Below are 22,090 nucleotides of genomic sequence, written 5' to 3' on the forward strand. Positions count from 1 at the left end.
TAAGTAAATTAGAAACTTTGTTTATCATAAAAGAGTACTTCCCTAGAGTGGAAGTCAGTTAATATGCTAGAAAAATTAAAGCAAAATATTATAGTCTGCTTACTTTCTCATTCTCAGTTTACTATACACCACCCTTTCTTCCTTCAAAGCAATATTTCTGAATTTTTACAGTGGACAATCATCAAACAATATTCTATAATAGTGATGTGTAATCATTTGATACTTTCTTTTAAAACTCCTAAGTGTCCATTTCTTTTGATTCCTTGGGGTCCACAGCTAACAGTTTAAGATTACATGCAGCCTTCAAATTTTCATTAACAAAAATTAGTGGTCAAGGAAACATGCAAATGAAGTGCAAAATTTTTGCAAGTAAATGGATGTATTTCAAATTTAACCCATTGACAGCTTCCCTATATCCTTCTAGAGTCTAGTGTCAAACTTGTGCATTCACCCTACATCAACTGTGATTTCTTCATCTGTTAATCACCACACAGTGGAAGCCTGATTTTCTCTGTATGCTAAGGGAACAACTGGAAATTTCCAAAACAGGCTAACTCACAATTTTTTGGTCCTTTAAACAGATTCTCTGGCAAGAATAATTGTTAACCAGCTCAGCACTCAAGAATTATTCTTCGAGATGGTTTCCTTAGATGACATCATTGATAACTAATTAAATGAATACATTTTTACTAGCATCACCTGGATGACAAAAAGACCACAAAGCTACCTTAACTCATTTTAAATATCAATTTATAGCATTTAAAACAGGATGCAAAAGCAAACACCACAGGCAAAATGATATTCTCTAAAGTCACATTCTTAACTTGAAACTCTATTTGCTTTTTTGTATTCCATCAGTATCCTAACTCAAATCAGAAGTAGAAGTAGTAACAGATTATTCCAGAGGATGGTTCAATTATTTTGGAAGGAACAAATGACCTATATATTTTTTTAAACAAAGTAACAGACTTCCTGTAGAAAAAGACCACTATTAACATGGAATAATTTGGCAAATAAAATTCAATTTTGCTAGTACACCACATTAAAATGCAATTTTCAGACTAATATGTTTACAGAACATTTCGAGATGGCCAGTTGCTCACCCCTGGAGGCTGGAGCTTATCCTCTCTAATTATACTGAGTGCATTCTCAGGACAGAATGCTCAATGATTAGAGAAATAACTGACTTTTTTCCTAAAGAAAAACATCTCAACCCCAGTTACATCCTTTAAAAGCATATATCACCCTACAGAGAGGATACACATTTTCTTTGTTTAAAACAGCAATTAGAAAAAAAATGCAAAACAGCTACAATTACAACAGTTTGTGTTTCTGACACAAGCTTTCTCACACTGGTTGGTCCTTAAGACTCTCCATTCTCCTGGGAAATCTCCTAATTTTTGCAATCTAGTAGCTCTTGTGTCTCAGGGAAATATTCATTTAAGGGTGTGTGTGTGCGCACGTATTTGCATTTGCATCCACATTTACTGAGTGCCTTCCCCATGCCAAGTTCCGTCCTCGTAATCTACATTCAGCCCAGTCCCAGCAGCTGCTCCAGCTGTGCGCCCTGGAACAACCTGGGTGAGCCTCAGCTTCCCCACCTGTATTTGCAGATGATGACAGTAGCTGTCTCATAGAGAAGTGGGGCCAAACGATCTCCACGGAAGGCATTCATCACAGTGACTCATAGGAAATGAGTTGTCTCACAGGAAATGCTCAATAAACATTAACCCTAATTAATTTCTGGGCTTCCCTGGTGACGCAGATGGTATAGAATGACCCTTCAGTGCAGGAGGTCCGGGTTCAATCCCTGGGTTGGGAAGATCCCCGAGAGAAGGGAATGGCAAGCCACTCTAGTAATCCTGCCTGGAGAACTCCATGTACAGAGAAGCCTGGCAGGCTACCGTCCACGGGTTGGAAAGAGTTGGACATAACTGAGCAACTAACACTCTCACTTTCACTTATAATTTCTATAGGATTTTTCTTCCTGTAAGAAAGAGAAGGTAACCTTTTATGATAGAGACTGACCCAGGATCAAATCCCAATCTGTAGGTCTCCAAAATCTATCAAACTATAATACGAGGCATCAAACACACTAGGGAACTGTCATCCACATTCTCTTTAGACACTAAACAGGGACGTGGGAGATAACAGTCAACACCAAGACCATGCAGTTGAACACAAAGCATTAATATAGGACTGGAGAAGGAAATGGCACCCCACTCCAGTACTCTTGCCTGGAAAATCCCATGGATGGAGGAGCCTGGTAGGCTACAGTCCGTGGGGCCGCAAAGAGTCAGACACGATTGAGCAACTTCACTTCACTTCACTTCCCTAGGGGTGCAGTGGACAAGAACTGGCCTGCCAATGCAGTAGACATGGGTTCAGCCCCTGATTCTGGAAGATTCCCCAGGCCTCATAGCAATTAAGCCCATGAGCCACAACAATCAAGCCTGTGCTCTAGAGTCCAAGAGCCACAACTACTGAGCCCGTGTGCCTAGAGCCCATGCTCTGCAACGAGAGAAGCCACCACAATGAGAAGCCCAAGCACCACAAGCAAGAGTAGCCCATGCAAAGCAGTGAGGACCTAGCACAGTCAAACCCAGTGCAGCCAAGAAGTTAAATGAAATTTAAAATTTTTTAAAAACCTACTACCTACTACTACCAATTATGAATGTCTCCCCACCAGCCTTTTTTTTTTAAAGAATTATTTTTTAAACATTTTAATCCTAAACAGCATGTAAGTTTTTGATTAAGGACCATCTTCCATAGCATAGTAACAAATGTGGAGTTCATCTAAAATGCCTGGTCCACCTACCAACCATTTCAACATGAGGAAATCAAGAAAGTAAATAACTTGATCACTTTATAGCACACATTTTCACATGATCACAGTAAACCCTCCCATCCAGGTAGTTATCATTCTGGATATTTCATAGATAGAGAAACTGTGGCTCAGGCAGGGCACCTCCTATATCCAGCAACCCCAGGCTAGGGCCCAAATTGAAACCTGGCTCTGTCTAGATGTAAACTCTACACTCTCTTTAGAACAAAATGGTCAAGGCAAAAGAAGGGTTAAGTCAGCTGCACTTGGCTATGAGGGCATAATCAACTAAATAAATGGGAAAGGTACCAGGGTTTTTGAGGACACCCCAGTGAAGATTAATTTTTATCAAATCACTTCATCTCCAAAGTAGAAGTCAGTAATATACATGGCCAAAAACATGACCCAAATAACGTGTGTGCATGCTAAGTCACTTCAGTCGTGTCCAACTCTTTGCGACACTATGGACTGTAGCCCTCCAGGCTCCTCTGTTCATGGAAGCCTCCAGGTAAGAATACTGCAGTGGGTTGCCATGCCCTCCTCCAGGGGATCTTTCTGACCCAGAGATTGAATCTGCATCTCTTAGTTTCCTGCATTGGTAGGTGGGTTCTTTACCCCTGGTGCCACCTGGGAAGCCCTGATCCACGTAAGGCATACCCAATTGATTATTTCAAATTTGTCTGTGTTAGCGTTAGTTCCACAGTGAAGAAAGCTTTTGAAAACACAGGACTTAGGAATCAGGTTCAGGTGAGTGGTATCTATTCCCTCTCAAGCTGCCAGGGTCCTTGCCCGCCTCCCAACCCTCAGAGCCTCAGCCCCGATGGCATACTACACAGATGCTAGAACAGGCCCCCAGGTTCCAAACTGATAATAAGCCAAAATTCCTTAGGTCACAGTACCTGGGCTGGTGAGTGCACGGGACCAGTTCTCCTGCTTTTTTGCTGAACTTTTTAACTGTGGTAAAATGTACATAACAAGATTTATCGTTTTAGCTATTTTTAGGGGTACAGTTCTGTGGAACTAAGCATATTCACACTGTTGTGTAACCATCACCACCACACATCTCCACAACTTTTTCATCTTCCCCACATCATACTCTGGACCCATTCAACAATAACTTCCCATTACCACTTCCCTCCACACCCTGGCAACCACCTTCTACTGTGTCTCTATGAATCTGACTTCTCTAGGCACCACATATAAGGACATCCATACAATACCTGTCCTTTTGGACTGGTTTATTTCACTAAGCATGATGCTTGTTCTCTCTTTGTTCCCAGTGGTCTCCTTGAAGAAACATCCTTGAAATTCACACTCTTTAGATGAATTAAAAGTGAGTACACAAGAAGAGATGGGAATACCAGACCACCTGACCTGCCTCTTGAGAAACCTATATGCAGGAAAGGAAGCAACAGTTAGAACTGGACATGGAACAACAGACTGGTTCCAAATAGGAAAAGGAGTATGTCAAGGCTATATATTGTCACCCTGCTTATTTAACTTACATGCAGAATACATCATGAGAAATGCTGGGCTGGAACAAGCACAAGCTGGAATCAAGATTGCCAGGAGAAATATCAATAACCTCAGATATGCAGATGATATCACCCTCATGGCAGAAAGTGAAGAGGAACTAAAAAGCCTCTTGAAAGAGGAGAGTGAAAAGGTTGGCTTAAAGCTCAACATTCAGAAAACTAAGATCATGGCATCTGGTCCCATCACTTCATGGGAAATAGGTGGGGAAACAGTGGAAACAGTGTCAGACTTTATTTTGGGGGGCTCCAAAATCACTGTAGATGGTGACTGCAGCCATGAAATTGATGCTTACTCCTTGGAAGGAAAGTTATGACCAACCTAGATAGCATATTCAAAAGCAGAGACATCACTTTGCCAACAAAGGTCCATCTAGTCAAGGCTATGGTTTTTCCAGTGGTCATGTATGGATGTGAGAGTTGCACTGTGAAGAAGGCTGAGCACTGAAGAATTGATGCGTTTGAACTGTGGTGTTGGAGAAGACTCTTGAGAGTCCCTTGGACTGCAAGGAGGTCCAACCAGTCCATTCTGAAGGAGATCAGCCCTGGGTGTTCTTTGGAAGGAATGATGCTAAAGCTGAAACTCCAGTACTTTGGCCACCTCATGCAAAGAGTTGACTCACTGGAAAAGACTCTGATGCTGGGAAGGATTGGGGGCAGGAGGAAAAGGGGACAACAGAGGATGAGATGGCTGGATGGCATCACCGACTCGATGGACGCAAGTTTGAGTGAACTCCAGGAGTTGGTGATGGACAGGGAGGCCTGGCGTGCTGCAATTTATGGGATTGTAAAGAGTCGGACACGACTGAGCAACTGAACTGAACTGAACTGAACACAAGAACTACATTTCCCTTTTAACTCATTATTAAAAGGATATATTCAAAGAGCCAACTCATTGGAAAAGACCCTGATGCTGGAAAACGTTGAGAGCAGGAGGAGAAGGCGGCAACAGAGGATGAGATGGTTGGATGGCATCACCAGCTCCATGCATATGAGTTTGAGCAAACTCCAGGAGATAGTGAAGGACAGGGAAGCCTGTTTGCTGTAGTCCATGGGGTTCCAGAGTCGGAGGTTACTTAGTGACTGAACAACAACAAAAGGATATAAAAACACTAAGAATGGCTAGGGAAGAATTGAGAGTAAGCCAGCAAAGCCACCCCCAACTTCATGAAATCTCTACTTGTTTCTATTCATTCTCTCAAAATTTTTCACTCTATGCAAATAAAATGTTTAAAACTGCATCACCACTAGGTATACTCCTTCTTTAACTTAGCCATCTATCAAAAAGATATATATCTAAGCATTTCAAAAGCTAGTTTTCAAGGTCAACACTGAAGGTAAAGCAAATGTGATTTCGTGAAAATATGTATCCACCAAGCTCTCCAATGGAAAGAAACTGTTTTGGGCATGCTAGTACCATACTGCTTAATAGTTGGTGCTGCAAAAAGAAAGTAACACCTTTATAAATGTTCATACAAAAATCATTTAAATGTTAAGCAAAAATGTATATAAACTCTGAATGGGCCATCCATCCCCCTGTTCTCTCTCTAAATGGAAAACAGCACAACAGCATCTAATGAAAACCTTTTTTCCTTTACAAGAAATAAAGATAATAATGCTACAAATCAACACTTTCCCCTATTGTCTATTTTTATTGGTTTTTCTTGCAAGCCACATGTTCTTGGAACAAAAGAAGAAAAAAAGACAAAATTCAATAAAATGCCACATCTTATTTTTGCTTCTTATTTCTGCTTGCAGCTTGTAAAATATATACATAACAGCAGGATCTAGTACCAGTAAAGGAAAACGATTTAAGCTAAAATAAAACTCAAGTCAGCAGGAGATGGCTTTGATCGGGGGACCATTATACGTAAGTTGATGGAATGCAAGACTTCCTTTATTTATTTTAGTACAAATAACCTCAAGTCCTGGAAAAAAAGACATTTTTAGAAAATGACACTGACCCAGTTGCTGAGTCTCATGAATAAGAGTGGTGAGCGTTACTTCTGTTGCAGCGCTGCTCATACATTTTCTGCTCAAAGCACTGGAATTCATTTAATTCAAATGTGGGAGTTTCTTCTCCCTGAATTTTAGGATAATAGGTGGTTGAAGACATGGAGATGCTGACCACAGTAATTGTGCTCAGATGCTCAGTGGTGTCTGGCTCTTTGCCACTCCATGGGCTGTAGCCTGCCAGGCTCCTCTGTCCATGGGATTCTCCAGGCAAGAACACTGGAGCACGCTGCCATTTCCTTCTCCAGGGGATCTTCCAGACCCAAGGATCGAACCTGCTCCTCCTGCCTTTCCCACACTGGCAGGTGGATTCTTGACCACTTCCCAGCACCACCTGGGAAGCCTGACCGTAGTAATGGTATCCAACAAGACGGGTCACACTCAATTTCCCATCCCGTTTAGGGAAAGCACCAGTGCCAAGAAAAGAGCACCCTGACACAAAAGCACCAATTCCCAGAACTAGAAGGAACCCTCAGGGCCTCCCAGCCCTGATTCTCCTCACGTTCCAGGAAGTTCCTGCCTTGGGGGGAGGGTTTTTGTGGGCTCTTTCATCTACATCTGCAGCTTCTTTTAACCCTCTTCTCAGTGAAGTATTACTGCATCTCTCTGGGAGTCTCCCCACATATAGAAAAGTCAGCAATATGGGACAGGGGCCTTTCCCCACCCCTGACAACAGAATCAAATGCTCTTTCACTCTGAATTATGCTATCTACACTAACGTCCTTTCAAAAGACTCACTCTGGGTTCTCCCTCTAATGAAAATTTTCAGTGAGCTCGCCCCACCTAGTTCCTTTCCTGGCCTCTATGGCAAACTAGAACCATAAACATGAATGGAGACTAAAACTCTCCAAAAGGATAGACCTAGTCCATCTTCCCTGATTTCATGGAGGAGCAAAACTAAACATACCTCAACAGAAAAATAATCCAAAAGCCAGTATTTTTTCAAGTTGGAGTTAAGATTCCAACATGTCAGCAAAAACCCAGGTCAAGGTTAACCAGGTCATGACCCCAAATTTCTTTTTCTCACACCAAATGCTCAGCCTTAGCAACTCCAACTGGTCACTCCTCTCCTTCCACCTGGAGTCAGCTGACCTCCAGGACAACATCTCAATACCCAAAAGAAAACAGAATGAAGTCGTAATTTGAACAACGGAAGTAAAAAACCACTCTCCATTACCCAGTTCCTCCCCTAAACGCACCAAATGAGCAACAATCTCTCAGGCTCAAAATGCCATTATCTCTGGACCCAAGCCAGGGGGACTGATCAACTGATTAGGAATGAGGAAAATCAATAAAAGAAATCCTGTCCCAACTGAATACACTGCATGTGTGAGTGCTCAGTCATGTCCAACTCTGTGACCTCATGAATTGTGGCCAGCCATGCTTCTCTGTTCATGACACTTACCAGGTAAGAACACTGGCGTGGGTTACCTTCCCTTCCTTCAGGGGGTCTTCCCAACCCAGGGATCAAACCCGTGTCTCCAGCGTCTCCTGCACTGGCGTGAACATGAAAGTTGCTCAGTCCTGTCCAACTCTTTGTGACCCCATGGACTATACAGTCCATGGAATTCTCCCGGCCAGAATACTGGAGTGGGTAGCCTTTCCCTGCTCCAGGGGATCTTCCCAACCCATGACTTGTGCATTGGCAGGCGGGTTTGTTACCACTAAGCCACCCTGTAGTCCTCTACAATGATGAGAAAGTGTTGATGAGCGATGAGAAACAGGGAGTAGAAAGGGAAGCAGAGAGACATCTGCCTCACATGGAACATTCCTTCAGGTGCATGCAAAGCAGAACCTTAAGAGCAGGCTGTTTAAGGTGCGCACCAAGAAACACCTGTTCAGAAGAGGCTGTGCAAATGCACCCACAGCCAAATGCTGGGTTAAAGAAAGCTAACAAATTTCTTTTCAGCAGGAATTCTCGAGTATGCTGATGAGTATGTACATACAAGTTTCTGAATTTAACACAGAAGCCTTTATTCACAATGATTTATGGTTTATTCCAATGATTCAGGTTTCCAATCACTTTGAGAAACACTGCTTTAGAGGCTGTGGAACCAAGGCAAGCTAGAGCTGAGGTCTGAATGAGCAGAAAAAATAATAAGTCAACGTCAATATAGTTTTTGGACGATAGGAGCATTAGGACTCCTTGAAGAGTTTTTTAATGTTGGGGGAATATATTCCTTGATTATCTTTTTGTGTTTTTTTTATTGATCTATTTAGTTTCAGGTGTACAGCAAAGTGATTCAATTTTACATAGATATGTATTCTTTTTCAGGTTCTTTTCCACTGCAGGTTATCACAAGATACTGAATATAGTTTCCTAAATTGTTTTTATCTATTTTATATGTAGTAGTGTGTATCTGTTAACCCACTCCAGTGTTCTTGCCTGGAGAATCCCAGGGACGGCGGAGCCTGGTTGGCTGCCGTCTATGGGGTCGCACAGAGTCGGACATGACTGAAGTGACTTAGCAGCAGCAGCAGCAGCAGCAGCAGTGTGTATCTGTTAATCCAGAACTACTCACTTCTCCTCCTCCCAACCCCATTGGCCCTCTGCACCATTCTCCTGGCATGAAATTGCTCATCTCCATGATCCTGACCCTGATAGCTCAGTTGGTAAAGAATCTGCCTGCAATGCAGTAGACCCCGATTCGATTCCTGGGTTGGAAGATCCCCTGGAGAAGGGATAGGTTACCCACTCCAGTATTCGTGGGCTTCCCTGGTGGCTCAGATGGTAAAGAATCTGCCCATAATGTGGGAGACCTGGGTTCAATCCCTGGGTCAGGAAGATCACCTAGAGAAGGGATAGGCTACCCACTGCAGTATTCTGGCCTGGAGAATTCCATGGACTGAATAATCCATCAGGTCGCAAAGAGTCGGACATGACTGAGCGATTTTCACTCATGATCCTGCCATGACCATGACTTATAGCTATTTGGGTCATAGCTTAGGGCCACTTGATCAAAAGGAGCCCACTAGGATTCTACATCACATCACCCATCTCTATTATTTCACAGAGCCCCCCACGAAGGCAGCAGAGAATGTTTTAATCATTGCCGTACCCTTAGGCCCCACTGGCACAGAGTAAGTGCTTAAACATTTGCAGAATGAATGAGGAAGTGAAGTATTCTGGCTATCCCTCCCTCTGGTTTGGAGAAATGATGAAACATCTGGTTATATTTAATTTCAGTTCAATATGATTTATTAGTTCAAATAGAGAGGTCATGCTTATGCTGTGGTTGCAAAATTAAATATCTCCATTTCCTGTGGACACATGTTTTCATTCCGAGCCACGATAAGAAAACAATGTATTTTTGAGTCATTCTAGAAACAACAATGAGTTTAAACTGAGCCCCTCCCCTAGATCTCTCTAAAAATTTGGACACAAAAATCACAAAAGTTAATCAGCTCTTACATTAACACATACCAACCCCATTAACATCATGCTATAAGTCTATACCATTATATCTGGGGATAAACTCTCAACTAGCTGCTGAAAATGTCCTGGGGCATATCTACCAAAGCCAATGATAACACTCTTATTCACTCACATCCTCATTCTTTGACAAATGTTAATTGAGTAGCCAGGACTTCTGAAGCACCGGGAACAGGAAAGTGGAGAAGTCACAGTGCTGTCCCTCAAGGGCTTGCAGACCAGAAGAGGAGCCAGGGAAGTAAATGGATACAATTCTGTGTGGTGACAAAGGTGGGCTGTAAGAGGGGGTGAGGAGCTCACTGTGGGAGCCAGAAAAGCCAGTTGCCCTGTCCTGGGTATACCATTGGTCTTCCAAGTGTGGGCCCCAGACCAGCAGAATCAGCATCTCCTGGGAAGCTGTTAGAAGTACAGACTTTCATTAGGCTACACAACGGGCCTGTGGGATGAGAACCCCTGCCGTGGGGCCGGCCCTGTGTGTTGTGTTTTAATATGCCCGCAGGTCACTGACACACATCAAGGTGCACGATGATTAAACCACTTTCTGAAAGAGTTACAAAAGTCAAGCAGGTAAAGAACAGACAGACGGTAAGGATGGTTGCAGGCGATGGGAACAGGATAAAGGGCCAGAGAAAACCTGGCGTCTATAAAAAACCGTGAGGCTTGAGCTCAGAGCATGAGATGGAGGGCACAGGAAACCATGAAGTGGGGCAGGTGTGGCACCAAGGAGCCAGGGCTTCACCCTGAGGGCCGCGAGGAGCCCCTGCAGAATGAGATGAACGTGCCCAGACCTGCAGACTTCAAAAGATCACCTTGGAGGCAGTATTGAGAACAAGGAGGAGCGCCAGAGGAGTTGCAGACTCCTAGGTGAGAGGTGACTAGCAATGGTAACGAAGTGGAGGCACACTCTCAGAAACAGCAGGCTCTGAGTGGGAGCCGGGGATCAGGGACGCCTTACTCTGCTGCACAGATGGAGGGGCCGGGTGTGCAGTGGGACAGATGGAGCACCCCTTCTCCTGGGAGGTGGTGCCTGACACACACCCCACACCCCAGCAGGGCAGGTGCTTTGTCAGGGAAGCACTGAGCACTTCTCCCAGGAGCACACATCATGTTTTATGTAGCTATTCTTTAGCCGTCAGAGTCAGTGGCCATCGTGGTCAGTTTCCACGTGCATCATTTGGAACAGCGCCCAGTGCTTGAGAAGCCAAACTGAATGAATGGACAAGCCAGGAGGCCACTGAGAGGCCACTGCTCTCATTCAGCGGAAAGAGGACCGTGTCATGGGGAAGGAATTAGAAAGCTGTATCAATTGAACTTAATTTTTCTCTAGTCTGTTGATACCATTCCAAACACTAAATGAGAACCTTACAAGTCAATCACCTTATAAAAATTCAACAGTTTTTGATCTGTTGCAGAGAGTCCAGGGCTTCCCTGGTGGCTCAGACGATAAAGAATCTGCCTGCAATGCAGGAGACCCGAGTTCAATCCCTGAGTTAGGAAGATCCCCTGGAGAAGGCTACCCACTCCAGTCTTCTTGCCCGGAGAAGTCCATGGACAGAGGAGCCTGGTGGGCTATAGTCCATGGGGTCACAAAGAGTCAGACAAGACTGAGCAACTAACACATACACACAGAGTTCACAAGCTCACCTACCTGCCGAAAGTCAGAAACGACCATGAAGTCAGAAGTACACTTGCAAGTGAAAATATTGATATGACAAAGCTCCAGGTCACAGACAGACTGCCACCTAATTGAGACAACAAGTCTGCTTTGTTTTCAGAACAATTCTGCAAAGCTCCAAAGTACAGGACAGAGACATTTCAAAGCCCACTGAGACAGACTGAGTGTTTGCTTTGATTTTTAGAAATGATTTCCAGCAGGCAGATAATGTTGTGACCCAATTACAGGGTATTTTGGAAACAGCAGGCACCTAACTTGCGGGTGGAGCTGGTGGGCGTAGTGGGAAGAGTTACTGAGCAGGCAGTACCGCCTGCCTCTGAATCCTGCACAGAATTTTATGGAGAAGGGAGCTGCGACAATGAGAAGCAATGCAACTTTTCCCTTGACCTGCTTCCCGTTATCTCACCATTCCCAAAATAGACAGAGCTAAGGAAAATTGTAAGTATATTTCTCAGCCCTCTAGGGGGAAAGTTCATGAAGGGCAGAAATTTGGGTCCCTAGGGGAAAAAACGGATGAAAGGCAAAGTCCTAGCATCAAGAGGTGGAAACAGTGGAAAATAAAACTCACAGACAAAAAGGAAGCAAAAAAAAAAACAATGGCCAGTTCTTACCTCATAGCATACTGACAGGTGGCACACAAGCTCAGCTCTCCTGGATTCTCCAAACTCAAGCTCTCCAGAGTCACAAGTTAAAGTTTCTGCTTGAAACTAAAATTAATAATAACTGATAAGGTCTTACTAGAGACTGAGAGCTGTTTTCTTGTTTGGTTGGTTTGGGTTTTGCGGGGGTTGTTTCGTTTTGACCTCAGCACACCTCTTGCAGGATCTCAGTTTCCCAACCAAGGATTGAACCCAGGCCATGGCAGTGAAAGCGCCGAATCCTAACTCTTAGACCATGAGGGAACTCCTCCAAGTAGTGTTGTAAGCCCTTATCATGTTCACGAAACCCTCATAACAACCATGTTCTGGGGAAGCTGAGGCACTGTATAGTCTGGTCCAACTGTGCTGTCCAAGATTATATGGTTATGGAACCACAGAGCAGTACTGGAATGCTGAGAGTCAAACCACCAAACCTCAGCTGCCTCCCCACAGGGCTATCCTGTGTATGCACTGCAGGATACTCACCAGCATCCTTGGCCTCCACCCACTTGATGCCACTCATACCTCTTTGACAATCACGACAATCAAAAATGTCTCCAGGAGTACTGCCAAACGTTCCCTAGAGGTCAAAATCACCCACCCCCCACCCCGAGAACCACAGCTATAGAGATTTGAAAGGCCAAATCTCTAGGTCCTTTATACAAGCAATAGCAAATACCAGCTGTTGGATAGAAGAAGCAGGCTACCACACTTCCACTAAACCAAAGTAAAATGGAAAAGGAGACAGCTGAAGGACTTTCTGTAGCAGCGAGTTTTACTATGGTCCTTTGCCATGGCTTCCTGCTCTCCCTTCTCCCCTCCCTCAGAGCCTCACAAATGCCTCTACTGAAGCACCTTATAGACACTCCAGGACATTCCTGTCTTCCTGAGCACTTTGCACTGTACCTGGCGCCAAGCCTGTATTCAATAAACATTTGCTGAACAAAGGCATCGACAAACGAAGTCGAGGTTTCTGGGTGTCCCTAAATGATCGCATGTCTGTCTTCACTAGTGATCTTGAAAAGGTATAAGCAAATAAAGTCTGGTTAGCAGGGAGGATGAGAGGCTCTGGTCAGAATCTGAGGTTGAATCGGTGCTTTTCAAAGTATCTATACCCTTCTCAGTTCACTTTAAGTCCAGGCTATGCCTCAGTTCTGTTCAGAAATTCAGCTGTATTTGTTCACTGGGGAACAAACTCAAGAAACCTAACTCATGCTAAGGAAATTCTACTTATTCATATTATAACTTGTGCTGATACACAGTCTGCCAAGCAAACAGAGATACTCATTACTGCAGGTCCACTGACTGACTCTATTGCCCAGAACAAAGGTCCACTTGGGAAACCATATGCAGATCAGAAGGTAAGAACAGAGCCATCAGCCAGCAGCAAGCAGGATGCTCCCAGGAAGGAAGGCACACCCACCACCCTTTCTCCAGCAGCCAGAAGTCTCAAGTCAGCCTTGGGGCTGCTTGGAAAGGCCCTGAAATCCTCAGGTTCCTCCAGTCATCAAAAGCCTTGTCACCCCAACACTGCCCCTGATTGACATGTGACAACTGATCAGATTCTGGGGCATTTTATTTACAAAAGAAATATTCTTGAACAGAATCTGCCCAGAGAGATTCAACACAGCAATCCTTAGATTCAGACATATTTAGAAATTAGATTTGGATTTTTCTACTATTCAATGTGTGTTCAGATGAAAGAAATGCACATGAGGCCATCATCTGGAGGCAATGGCTCCATCACTAAGTATGCAGATTTAGGTTAGCGGGATTCTATAAATGGATGAAAGGTGAAATTTTCACCTTCTTCCCAAAGGCTGAATCTAGGAAAGTTTCATGTTGTGGTGGAAAGAATAATGCAGGCTTTGTTTAGGGCCTGGGCAAGTCCTTTAAAGTTTCTGAACCAGTTTTACTCACCTGTAAAAAGGGAAAAAAGAAGATACCCCCAAACACGAAGTGAAGTGTTTCCTATATAGCACCAGGCAGAGTTCACCCTCAGCAACCCACAGACTCCTCTGGGTTGACAACAGTTGCAAGGCAAGCATTACTGTTCACTATGTAGCCTTCGGGCTTTCCAGGTGGTGCTAGTGGTAAAGAATCCACCTGCCAATGCAGGAGACACAAGAGACAAGGGTTCAATTCCTGGATAGGGAAGATCCCCTGGAGAAGGAAATGGCAACCCACTCCAGTATTCTTGTCTACAGAATCCCATGGACAGAGGAGGCTGGGAGACTACAGTCCATGCGGTTTCAAGAGAGTCAGACACAACTAAGCACGCGCACGTACACACACGCAGCCTTTAGTGAAAAGGACTTCAGTTTCCTTATCTCTAAAATGGGAACAGCACTACAGTATTCTGTAAGAATTAAATAGAGTAACAGCTAAAACAAGCTCTTCGCACAGAGTTCCACAATAATATATTATTAAGACCAGTGAGACCCAACTATTACTAAGTACAGATTTTTTAAGTATTATCTGAAAATTAATTATTTTCTTAAGCTACTATTTTAAACTCAGAAGTAATTTGTGTTTTTTTCCTCGCCTCCTACCTTCCTAACAGCTACTCAAACTAAAGGTGAACAATACCAATTCCATGAGCAAATTATCCATAAACCTTCTCCAGCGATTCATCAAGGCTCACCCTGGAGGGCATGATACTGAAGAGGTGCAAACCAAGCCGGCTATAACACAACTCCCAGTTCCATGGCTGTAACTCCAACGGCATTTCCTAGAATCACCAATCCTGAGTAGTTAAAGCATGCCATTTGGGCAGAAAGAAGTCTGCATGCAAAAAAACAAACACCACAATCTGTCATTCTGAGGCCCTGCCTGCTAAAATTCACATTTCAGTCACTTGTCCTTTCTGCTCTCTCAGAACCTCATCTTTCATCTTGGCACTTTCCTTGTCATTCTTGGGCTATAATTCAAAAATACTTGCTGGTTCCCAGAGCACTTTCGAAATGAACTTCTTCTCAGCTCCTGGGACCTCGAGTCTGTACCAATGATTCCACATTCCTGGAAGGCCCCATCAGCTCACCCACAAGCTCCAGTGTGTCCTGGCCTCCATTAGTCAACTTGATCCTGAGGGCAGAGCTTCCTACATCTCAGGCCCAGATTCCCAGACTTATCAATTTCATGGACCATTAAACTGCCAAATAAAAATATTCCCATCAGTTCAGAATGGCATATTCTCAGAGAAAAGGACAGATCTTCTCAGTTGAACACACTTGGAAAATATTCACTATATGGTCATCATTATCACTCAGATAAGGAGAGTAGAAACCTCACCGACAGACAACAGCCCTAGCGCTGTGATGTGCATATAGTAGACACTCCACTAACTAAGCTCTTATTCACAGGGCAGCTGTTTGGGAAATGCTACATTCCATACCACCAGTCATGCCAAGACTTCCTTCTTCAACAACAGCGTTTCCTTCCCTCTCTGGAGCTCTGTAAGTTCTCCCCAACCTCATCCTCCTAAGTGCATACTTCTTCCAGCTAAGTTCCAAAAGTGCATTCTTTTTACTCAACTTGAAAAGGAAAAATCAAAACAAAACCACTCTGCCTCCTACTTCAAGCATTCCTGAAGCATACTTTCCAAGAGAGTTACACTTCAAACTTTAGTTATAACCTAGCAGATAAAATTTTGTAAGACTTCCACAAGCGGCAAAGGACAAAATGGTTCACTTTATTTATAATAACTACCAAATCATTAACAAACAATAAAGAAAAACCTTAATTCATATTCCATACCATTCATTTTTTCCATGTTCTCTTTCCATGGCTATCCATAGGAATCTACACATTTTACATACCAATAAATAATATGCTGTGACTTTTTCCTGATTACAAAAATAATGCCTGTCCTAGTATTTGTTCAATACTTAAGAGGACCAGGTAAGATTCAAATATTATGAAAAAGAGATTATGTAGAGAGGGAATGTCTCCTGTAACTCTACACCCTATGCCCCCTCATACCTTGAAACAGACCAAAGCTTCTTACTTCTTGCCAAGTTGTGATGGCTTGACTTTCTGCCCCCATGTACTGCCTCTCTTCCAGCTCTCATCTGGTGTTTGCAGTTACTGCCCTACTCCTACCACTGGCCCAGCAGCCCTGGAGCCTAGTCATGATCAGAAGCACTAGACTTACCGTCTACTTATTATCACTTATTTAAATCCTGGTAACAACTCTGGCTTCTCTTCACCTGCATCACTTAAAGGTTAATGAGACTGAGTTTTGAGAGCATATTAAAAGCAAAGTATATTACCAACATCAAATTAGATAGGTTTTCTTTGACCCATCACAGATTATCAAAAAAAAAAAAAAAAAAAAGTTCATGTAGGTACATTTGGACAGCCGTCATTCCTGACTACAGCATGGGCATCTGCTCAGTACAGTGACGGTGCTAACATGAAATGATAATGATCAGTTTATTCCAGAGACCAAGGGCTTCAACTCTGATCAAAGGCTAAAGAGACAAGGCCGGGACATGGGAAAAGTTTGCCCAAAGTTCACATAGGTGCCCGGGCAACCAAGGCACAGGATAGCCTCCTCTAAAGCCCCTGAAGAGGCTTATTCCTTAGACCACCTGCACGCCCTGGAGCAGAATCTCTTCAGAAGATGCTGTAAAACAATTTTAAATACCTAAAGTGCTCTACCCAAATCTAATTATTACCTTATCTCCTACCTCAACTGCAGCCCCACAAAGAGTTAATTTTATGCCAACCATTCTTTGACATACAAAAACTAGAAGGGATGTGGGAAGTGTGCAACAAAATGAAGGGCATTCCACACAGTAGGCTTCCCTGGTGGCTCAGTGATAAAGAAGCCTCCTGCCAATGCAGGAGGCCTGGGTTCAATCCCGGGGTTTCGAATATCCCAAAGGAGAAGGGAATGGCTACCCACCACAGTATTCTTGCCTGGAGAATTTCACTGACAGAGAAGCCCGGCAGGCTACCACCCATGGGGTCCCAAAAAGTTGGACCCAACTTAGCAATTGAACAACAGTTCCATAAAGCAGGATGGCCCAGACTTAGTGAAACAAAATCAGCTTCATCTAAGGTTTCACCTGCAGTCCTCCTTTTCAAATGGTTGCATCACAGGCCCCTGTACTGGGACCTGAAGGCTCAAAAGACACCATGAGGGTGCCTTCTACTGTAACACCCTCATTTTACAGATGGGAAAACTGAGTTTCCCAAGGTCACACAGTAAATTTAAGTAGCAGACAACCCTGGCCCAGAAGGCAAGTCTTGGGATTCCCTGGCTGGTGGTCTTTTTGTGAAATCCCACTAGACATTTATTATGGAGCATCTGTCACTCTGACTCTGACAAACTACTTTACACCATCAACACGTAACAACATGCAGAATATGCATTGTGCTTAGTTACTCAGTTGTGTCTGACGCTTTGTGACCCCATGGACGGTAGACCGCCAGGCTCCTCTGTCCATGGGGATTCTCCAGGCAAGAATACTGGAGTGGGTTGCCATGCCCTCCGCCAGGGGATCTTCCCAACCCAGGGATCGAACCCAGGTCCCCTGCATTGCAAGCAGATTCTTTACCACCTGAGCTACCAGGGAAGACCAAGAATACTGGAGTGGGTTGCCTATCCCTTCTCCAGGGGAACTTCCCCACCCAGGAATCAAACCAGGGTCTCCTGCATTGCAGGAGGATTCTTCACTAGCTAAGCTACCCAGGAAGCCCCAGAATATGCTCTAATAACATATAAAATTAAAATGGGTAATCTGGGCTTATCTTCCTTACATTCATTTGTTAGTAGTACAACTCTGCTGAAAATAAATGACCATAAAAAAAGTTTTTAAATCTGAATAGAAGCTTCTTAAAAACATTCAAGTCATTCTGAAGACATGCTGTTCTAGTCAAATCTAATTCCAAATAACAAATCAAATATGTTTTACAAGAGAATGCTTATTGAATAATGAAAGCAGTTAAACACAGTCTTATATAAAATAAAACTCGGAAGTTCTACTGCTTTATAAGCAATGAACTGTCCACCTCCTCAGAGGGATTTTCTTGGGAAGCTGACATTTATGTCAGAGATAACAACATATAAGATGTGTAAGAGTCTGAATATCAGACTTGACACATAGTAATGAACAAATGCTACTTTCCTTAACTTGGGAGAGGAAAATAAGCATCATCCTCATAAGCAGTAAGATCTTCTTGCAATACTTTTCTAAAAGTCTGTCCTGTGCCCATGAAAAGTGTAAGGGGCTATACTACATCAGGGTACTGAATATTTTAAAAGAAGTTATAGAGACAACATCCCATTTCTTTTAAGAGACAAATTTAGATATCCTGAAATCAGGATAATCAACATAATACTGTTCCAGTACAATGGCAAGCCTTCCAGTATTCCTGCTGTAACAAAAAAGAAAAAAAAAAATTTTTTTGTTGTTTCTCTTGTGGCAGGGAAAAAAAACAGTCATCAAACTTTGAAACATGACATAAAAAGAGCAACAGTTTTAAAACATTTTATCTTTGTACATGTGGATTCTTCCACTATTTAGCAGAATTTTCTAATATGATTTTGTAGTCAGGATTCTTATTACTCCAGTTAACTGTAAGAAGTCAGTCTTTTAAACTTCAGCTCGTGTGTTTTTCCACTAGTAATTTATAAAAGTTTCAGAAAATGGGGCTGTCCTGGCTCCATGCAGGTGAATTACTTAGTTAACAGTTTTAACATCCTTTTGAAGAGACAGTGAAAGAAACATTTCTTTCCTTTCCAGTTCCCTGGAAAAGGATCTTAACTTTAGAATTCCTTCTCAAACGCTCTGAGCAAATATCTAGACCAACCCCAGCCTATGGAGCCCCTGAGTGATTTTTCGAGGTCATATAATTAGCCAATGACCAAAGGACAGCTATTGAGATCTGCATCTGTTATCCCCAGGTGCTCTGACAGCCAGTCCACTGCACTCTACTGCCACCTGTGTTCTCTCAGCAGTCCAGACGCCGCCCCCCCCCCCCGACCCGAGGTTCCTCACCCTCTTAACAAAAATCACCCTTTCAAAACTGCCATTTCTAGGACTCTGCAAGTTACCATAAACAACTGCTCAGCAAATATTGCTTCCAAGTTACAAACTGAAATACCACAATGTGGCTTCATAAAGAAACCCCCCTTCCTGAACGCCCAGCTACCCGAATGCAGACACTTAATTATCATGGCCATTTGAGGACAAGATGTGAAAAATAAATTCATGACAAGAAAAATAAACCAAAGACTTAAGAGACCCCAATCCAGAACAACAGATCGGGATGCCACTGCTTGCTTTTTAAATCAGTGAAATATTAAAACAAAGAACAAACCAATGCCAACCTCACAAAGTTTCCCCATTTCTTGGAATTCAGACACGACTGCTGGCATCATTTTAAGAGAATCCTTTAAGTATTGTACCTAAGTCACCAGGCACAATGTAAAGCCAGTGACTGAGGGACTTCTAATCAAAACGGAGCCCAGTCTTGTCTGAGCTTCTGACACTGACCTTATTCTCCTCTCAGTGTTTGGCCCTCCCCAACCACTCAATCCATCCAAAACAGTCTGGGACAGTGATGGCTCTAAACTGCCCTGAACTTGACTACAAAACGGCCACAACTCTGTCTGATTTCTTCAATTTTTTTTTTCATTCAGGCCCTGCGGTCCTTCGACCCCTTAGCCCCTGACCCCTCAGTTCTAGACCTCTTCGCCGATATCAAGATCACCTTTGATTGTTTCTATGGCACTCCGCATCCCTCCTCCGTCCAGCAATGTTTTCAACACACAAATGTCATTTCTAGCGTTCAACCCTCCATTCTGTCCGGCAGGCAGCAAAGTGGACTTCAGGATCAGCTTCCCTGATTCGGTCCCCTTCGCACAGCCATTTTCTAGTTAAAATGCTCCCTGCCTCCGAGAGGGAAATGAACTTTTCCCCCTTTGATCTCCCAGCGGCTAGGCTCTGAACCCCCTAGAATCCAGCCCGGTCTTCAAGTCCCGGCAGGAGTGCGCTGCCGCCGGTGGAGCGAGAGCCCAGCCGCACAGCGGAGGCCGGTGCCAAGGCAAGGGGGTGTGCGCTCTTCCCCGCCGGCGCCCACCCTCGCTTTTTCCCCTCCGCAGCGCCCCCCAACCCGGCGCACCCCCTCCCACCCTGTCTCCCCTGCCTCAGGCCCTGCCAAGCCCCGGCTGCCGAGGGAAAGAGGGCGCCGCGAAGCCAAAGGGATGGAGTAAAGGAGTGAGCCCGCAATCGCCGTGCCACCCGGCCCTGCGGCGCGGGAGCGGGGCACACGAGACTCCGCAGCGAACGCCCGCTGCAGATGCTGTGGCAGCTGCTGCAGCTGTGGCTGCGGCTGGGCGAGTGGCAGTGGCCGCGCTGCCCTCGGGGCCGCGAGGAGAGGAGCAGCCGCCCGGGCTACGCGCCGCCACTCGCCCCACGCCGCTGCTGCTGATCGGGTCTCTCCCCAGCACTGCCGGACCGCCCCGGGATCCAGAGCAAAAGCAAGGAAGAAAGCTGGGCTCACCGGCAGTGCGCGGCGCTCGCCTAGGCTCCGGCGCCCGGCAGCTCTGCTCCAGTCTCGCCCTGCCGGGAGCGTCAGAATCAGCTGCGGGAGCAGCGCACCAGCTTCCTACTTGAGACCGGGACGGGCTCTGGCGACTGAGCATGCCCAGTGCCGCTCCGCCAGTCCCGCGCAGGGAGCGGCGCCGGCGAGATTCCACTTCTCCAGGCTTTGGCGGCGGCTGCGCGGAGAGGCTGGAGGGGCCTGACCGGGCGGGGGCCGATCCCGAGAAAGGCGGGGCCGGGGGCGGGGGCCGAGGAGGAGGGGGCGGGCCGCGCTCCTAGTGCGACCCCTGCAGGCAGAGGCTTCCGGGCCTCTCGAACTCACAGTGCCCTAATCATCCGAGAAGATGGCAGGGAGGCAAGGCGGGCCAGAACGTCGAGACCCAACGCAGGCAGCCCGGCATCCCCTCCTTGTGGCTCGATGTCTGTCTGCACCAAAAGGCAGTTGGGTAACCTTATCCCTGGCTAGTCTTTTCTCCCACACGTCTGCATTCCCTTATAACGGGAAAATGTCCTCAGATGAGAGCTGCCCACGCCCATCCAGCTGCAACTTTGTGGGCGAGACCTTCTCCTTCCTTCTGCCTCCTTATCTAGAAACCCAGGCATATGGCGCGTGAACACACACACACCATTTCTCCATGTGAAAATCACAGCAAGATCACCTCAAGGGAGGAACACACCTGCAAGAGAGGGAAAGCATAATCTCCCTTTCCCCTCCAGGAATATTAACTAAAACTCAGACAAGCAAGATCCTGATAAAGAATTCCAAGTAGCAATCCGTTTTCTGCCCCCAAACACTGTATAACATCCCCAAAACATCTTTAGGATTGCGCTTCACCAGTGCAATGACTGTCAAACTTGAGCCTCCATCAGAATATCCTAAGGGTTTATGGAAACTCTATTACTTAACAGAATCTCGGAATGGGTAGGTCTGTGGTGCGCCCAAGCGTCTGTACATTTAACGACTTCCCAGGTGATGCTGGTCTGAAGACCACGCTTTGGGAACTACTGCTCCACACATACACAAAAGCCTTTCTTACCTCCTTCAGGAGGATTATGCTAAAAGTAATTGACTAATAATTACAAGGTAATGGCTGCTCCTGTCATCCTCTTCCCTAAACCTCCACAATGCAGTCCTTCTTCAAACAGCAAACTCACTCGTCCCTATTCTTCATGAGACGACCCTATGTGGTTGGGACCCACATTACTTTTTTCCTTCAACAACATGAATTTATTGAGGACCCACAAAATCTTACAGTTAGCTTAGGGATAGCGGTGAATAAAAAAGCCCAGACCCCTGCTTTCATAAAGCTTAGACCAGCGAGGTGGACAGAAATCCATTAAACAATTACTCAAAAATGTCATTTCAAACACGAAGAGTGCTAGGAGGGAAATCTACCAGGTGTGTAGTAAAGGGTGTATA

At 44.8% G+C, this 22,090-nt stretch overlaps 1 protein-coding gene across 6 annotated transcripts in view; it reads right to left on the reverse strand.

Annotated features, from left to right (window-relative positions):
- Window positions 1-20,831, reverse strand: part of APBB2 (amyloid beta precursor protein binding family B member 2) — a 376,132-nt gene extending 355,301 nt beyond the window's left edge. For all 6 annotated transcript variants that reach the window (XM_040238101.1, XM_040238100.1, XM_040238096.1 and 3 more), the window contains exon 1: window positions 20,630-20,831. The gene's annotated coding sequence lies outside the window, so the exon portion shown is untranslated. The remainder of the gene's footprint in view (window positions 1-20,629) is intronic.
- Window positions 20,832-22,090: the final 1,259 nt, after the last annotated feature.

This window comes from Oryx dammah, unplaced genomic scaffold (genome assembly GCF_014754425.2).
Source record: "Oryx dammah isolate SB20612 unplaced genomic scaffold, SCBI_Odam_1.1 HiC_scaffold_3, whole genome shotgun sequence".
In the NCBI taxonomy this organism is placed as follows: domain Eukaryota; kingdom Metazoa; phylum Chordata; class Mammalia; order Artiodactyla; family Bovidae; genus Oryx; species Oryx dammah.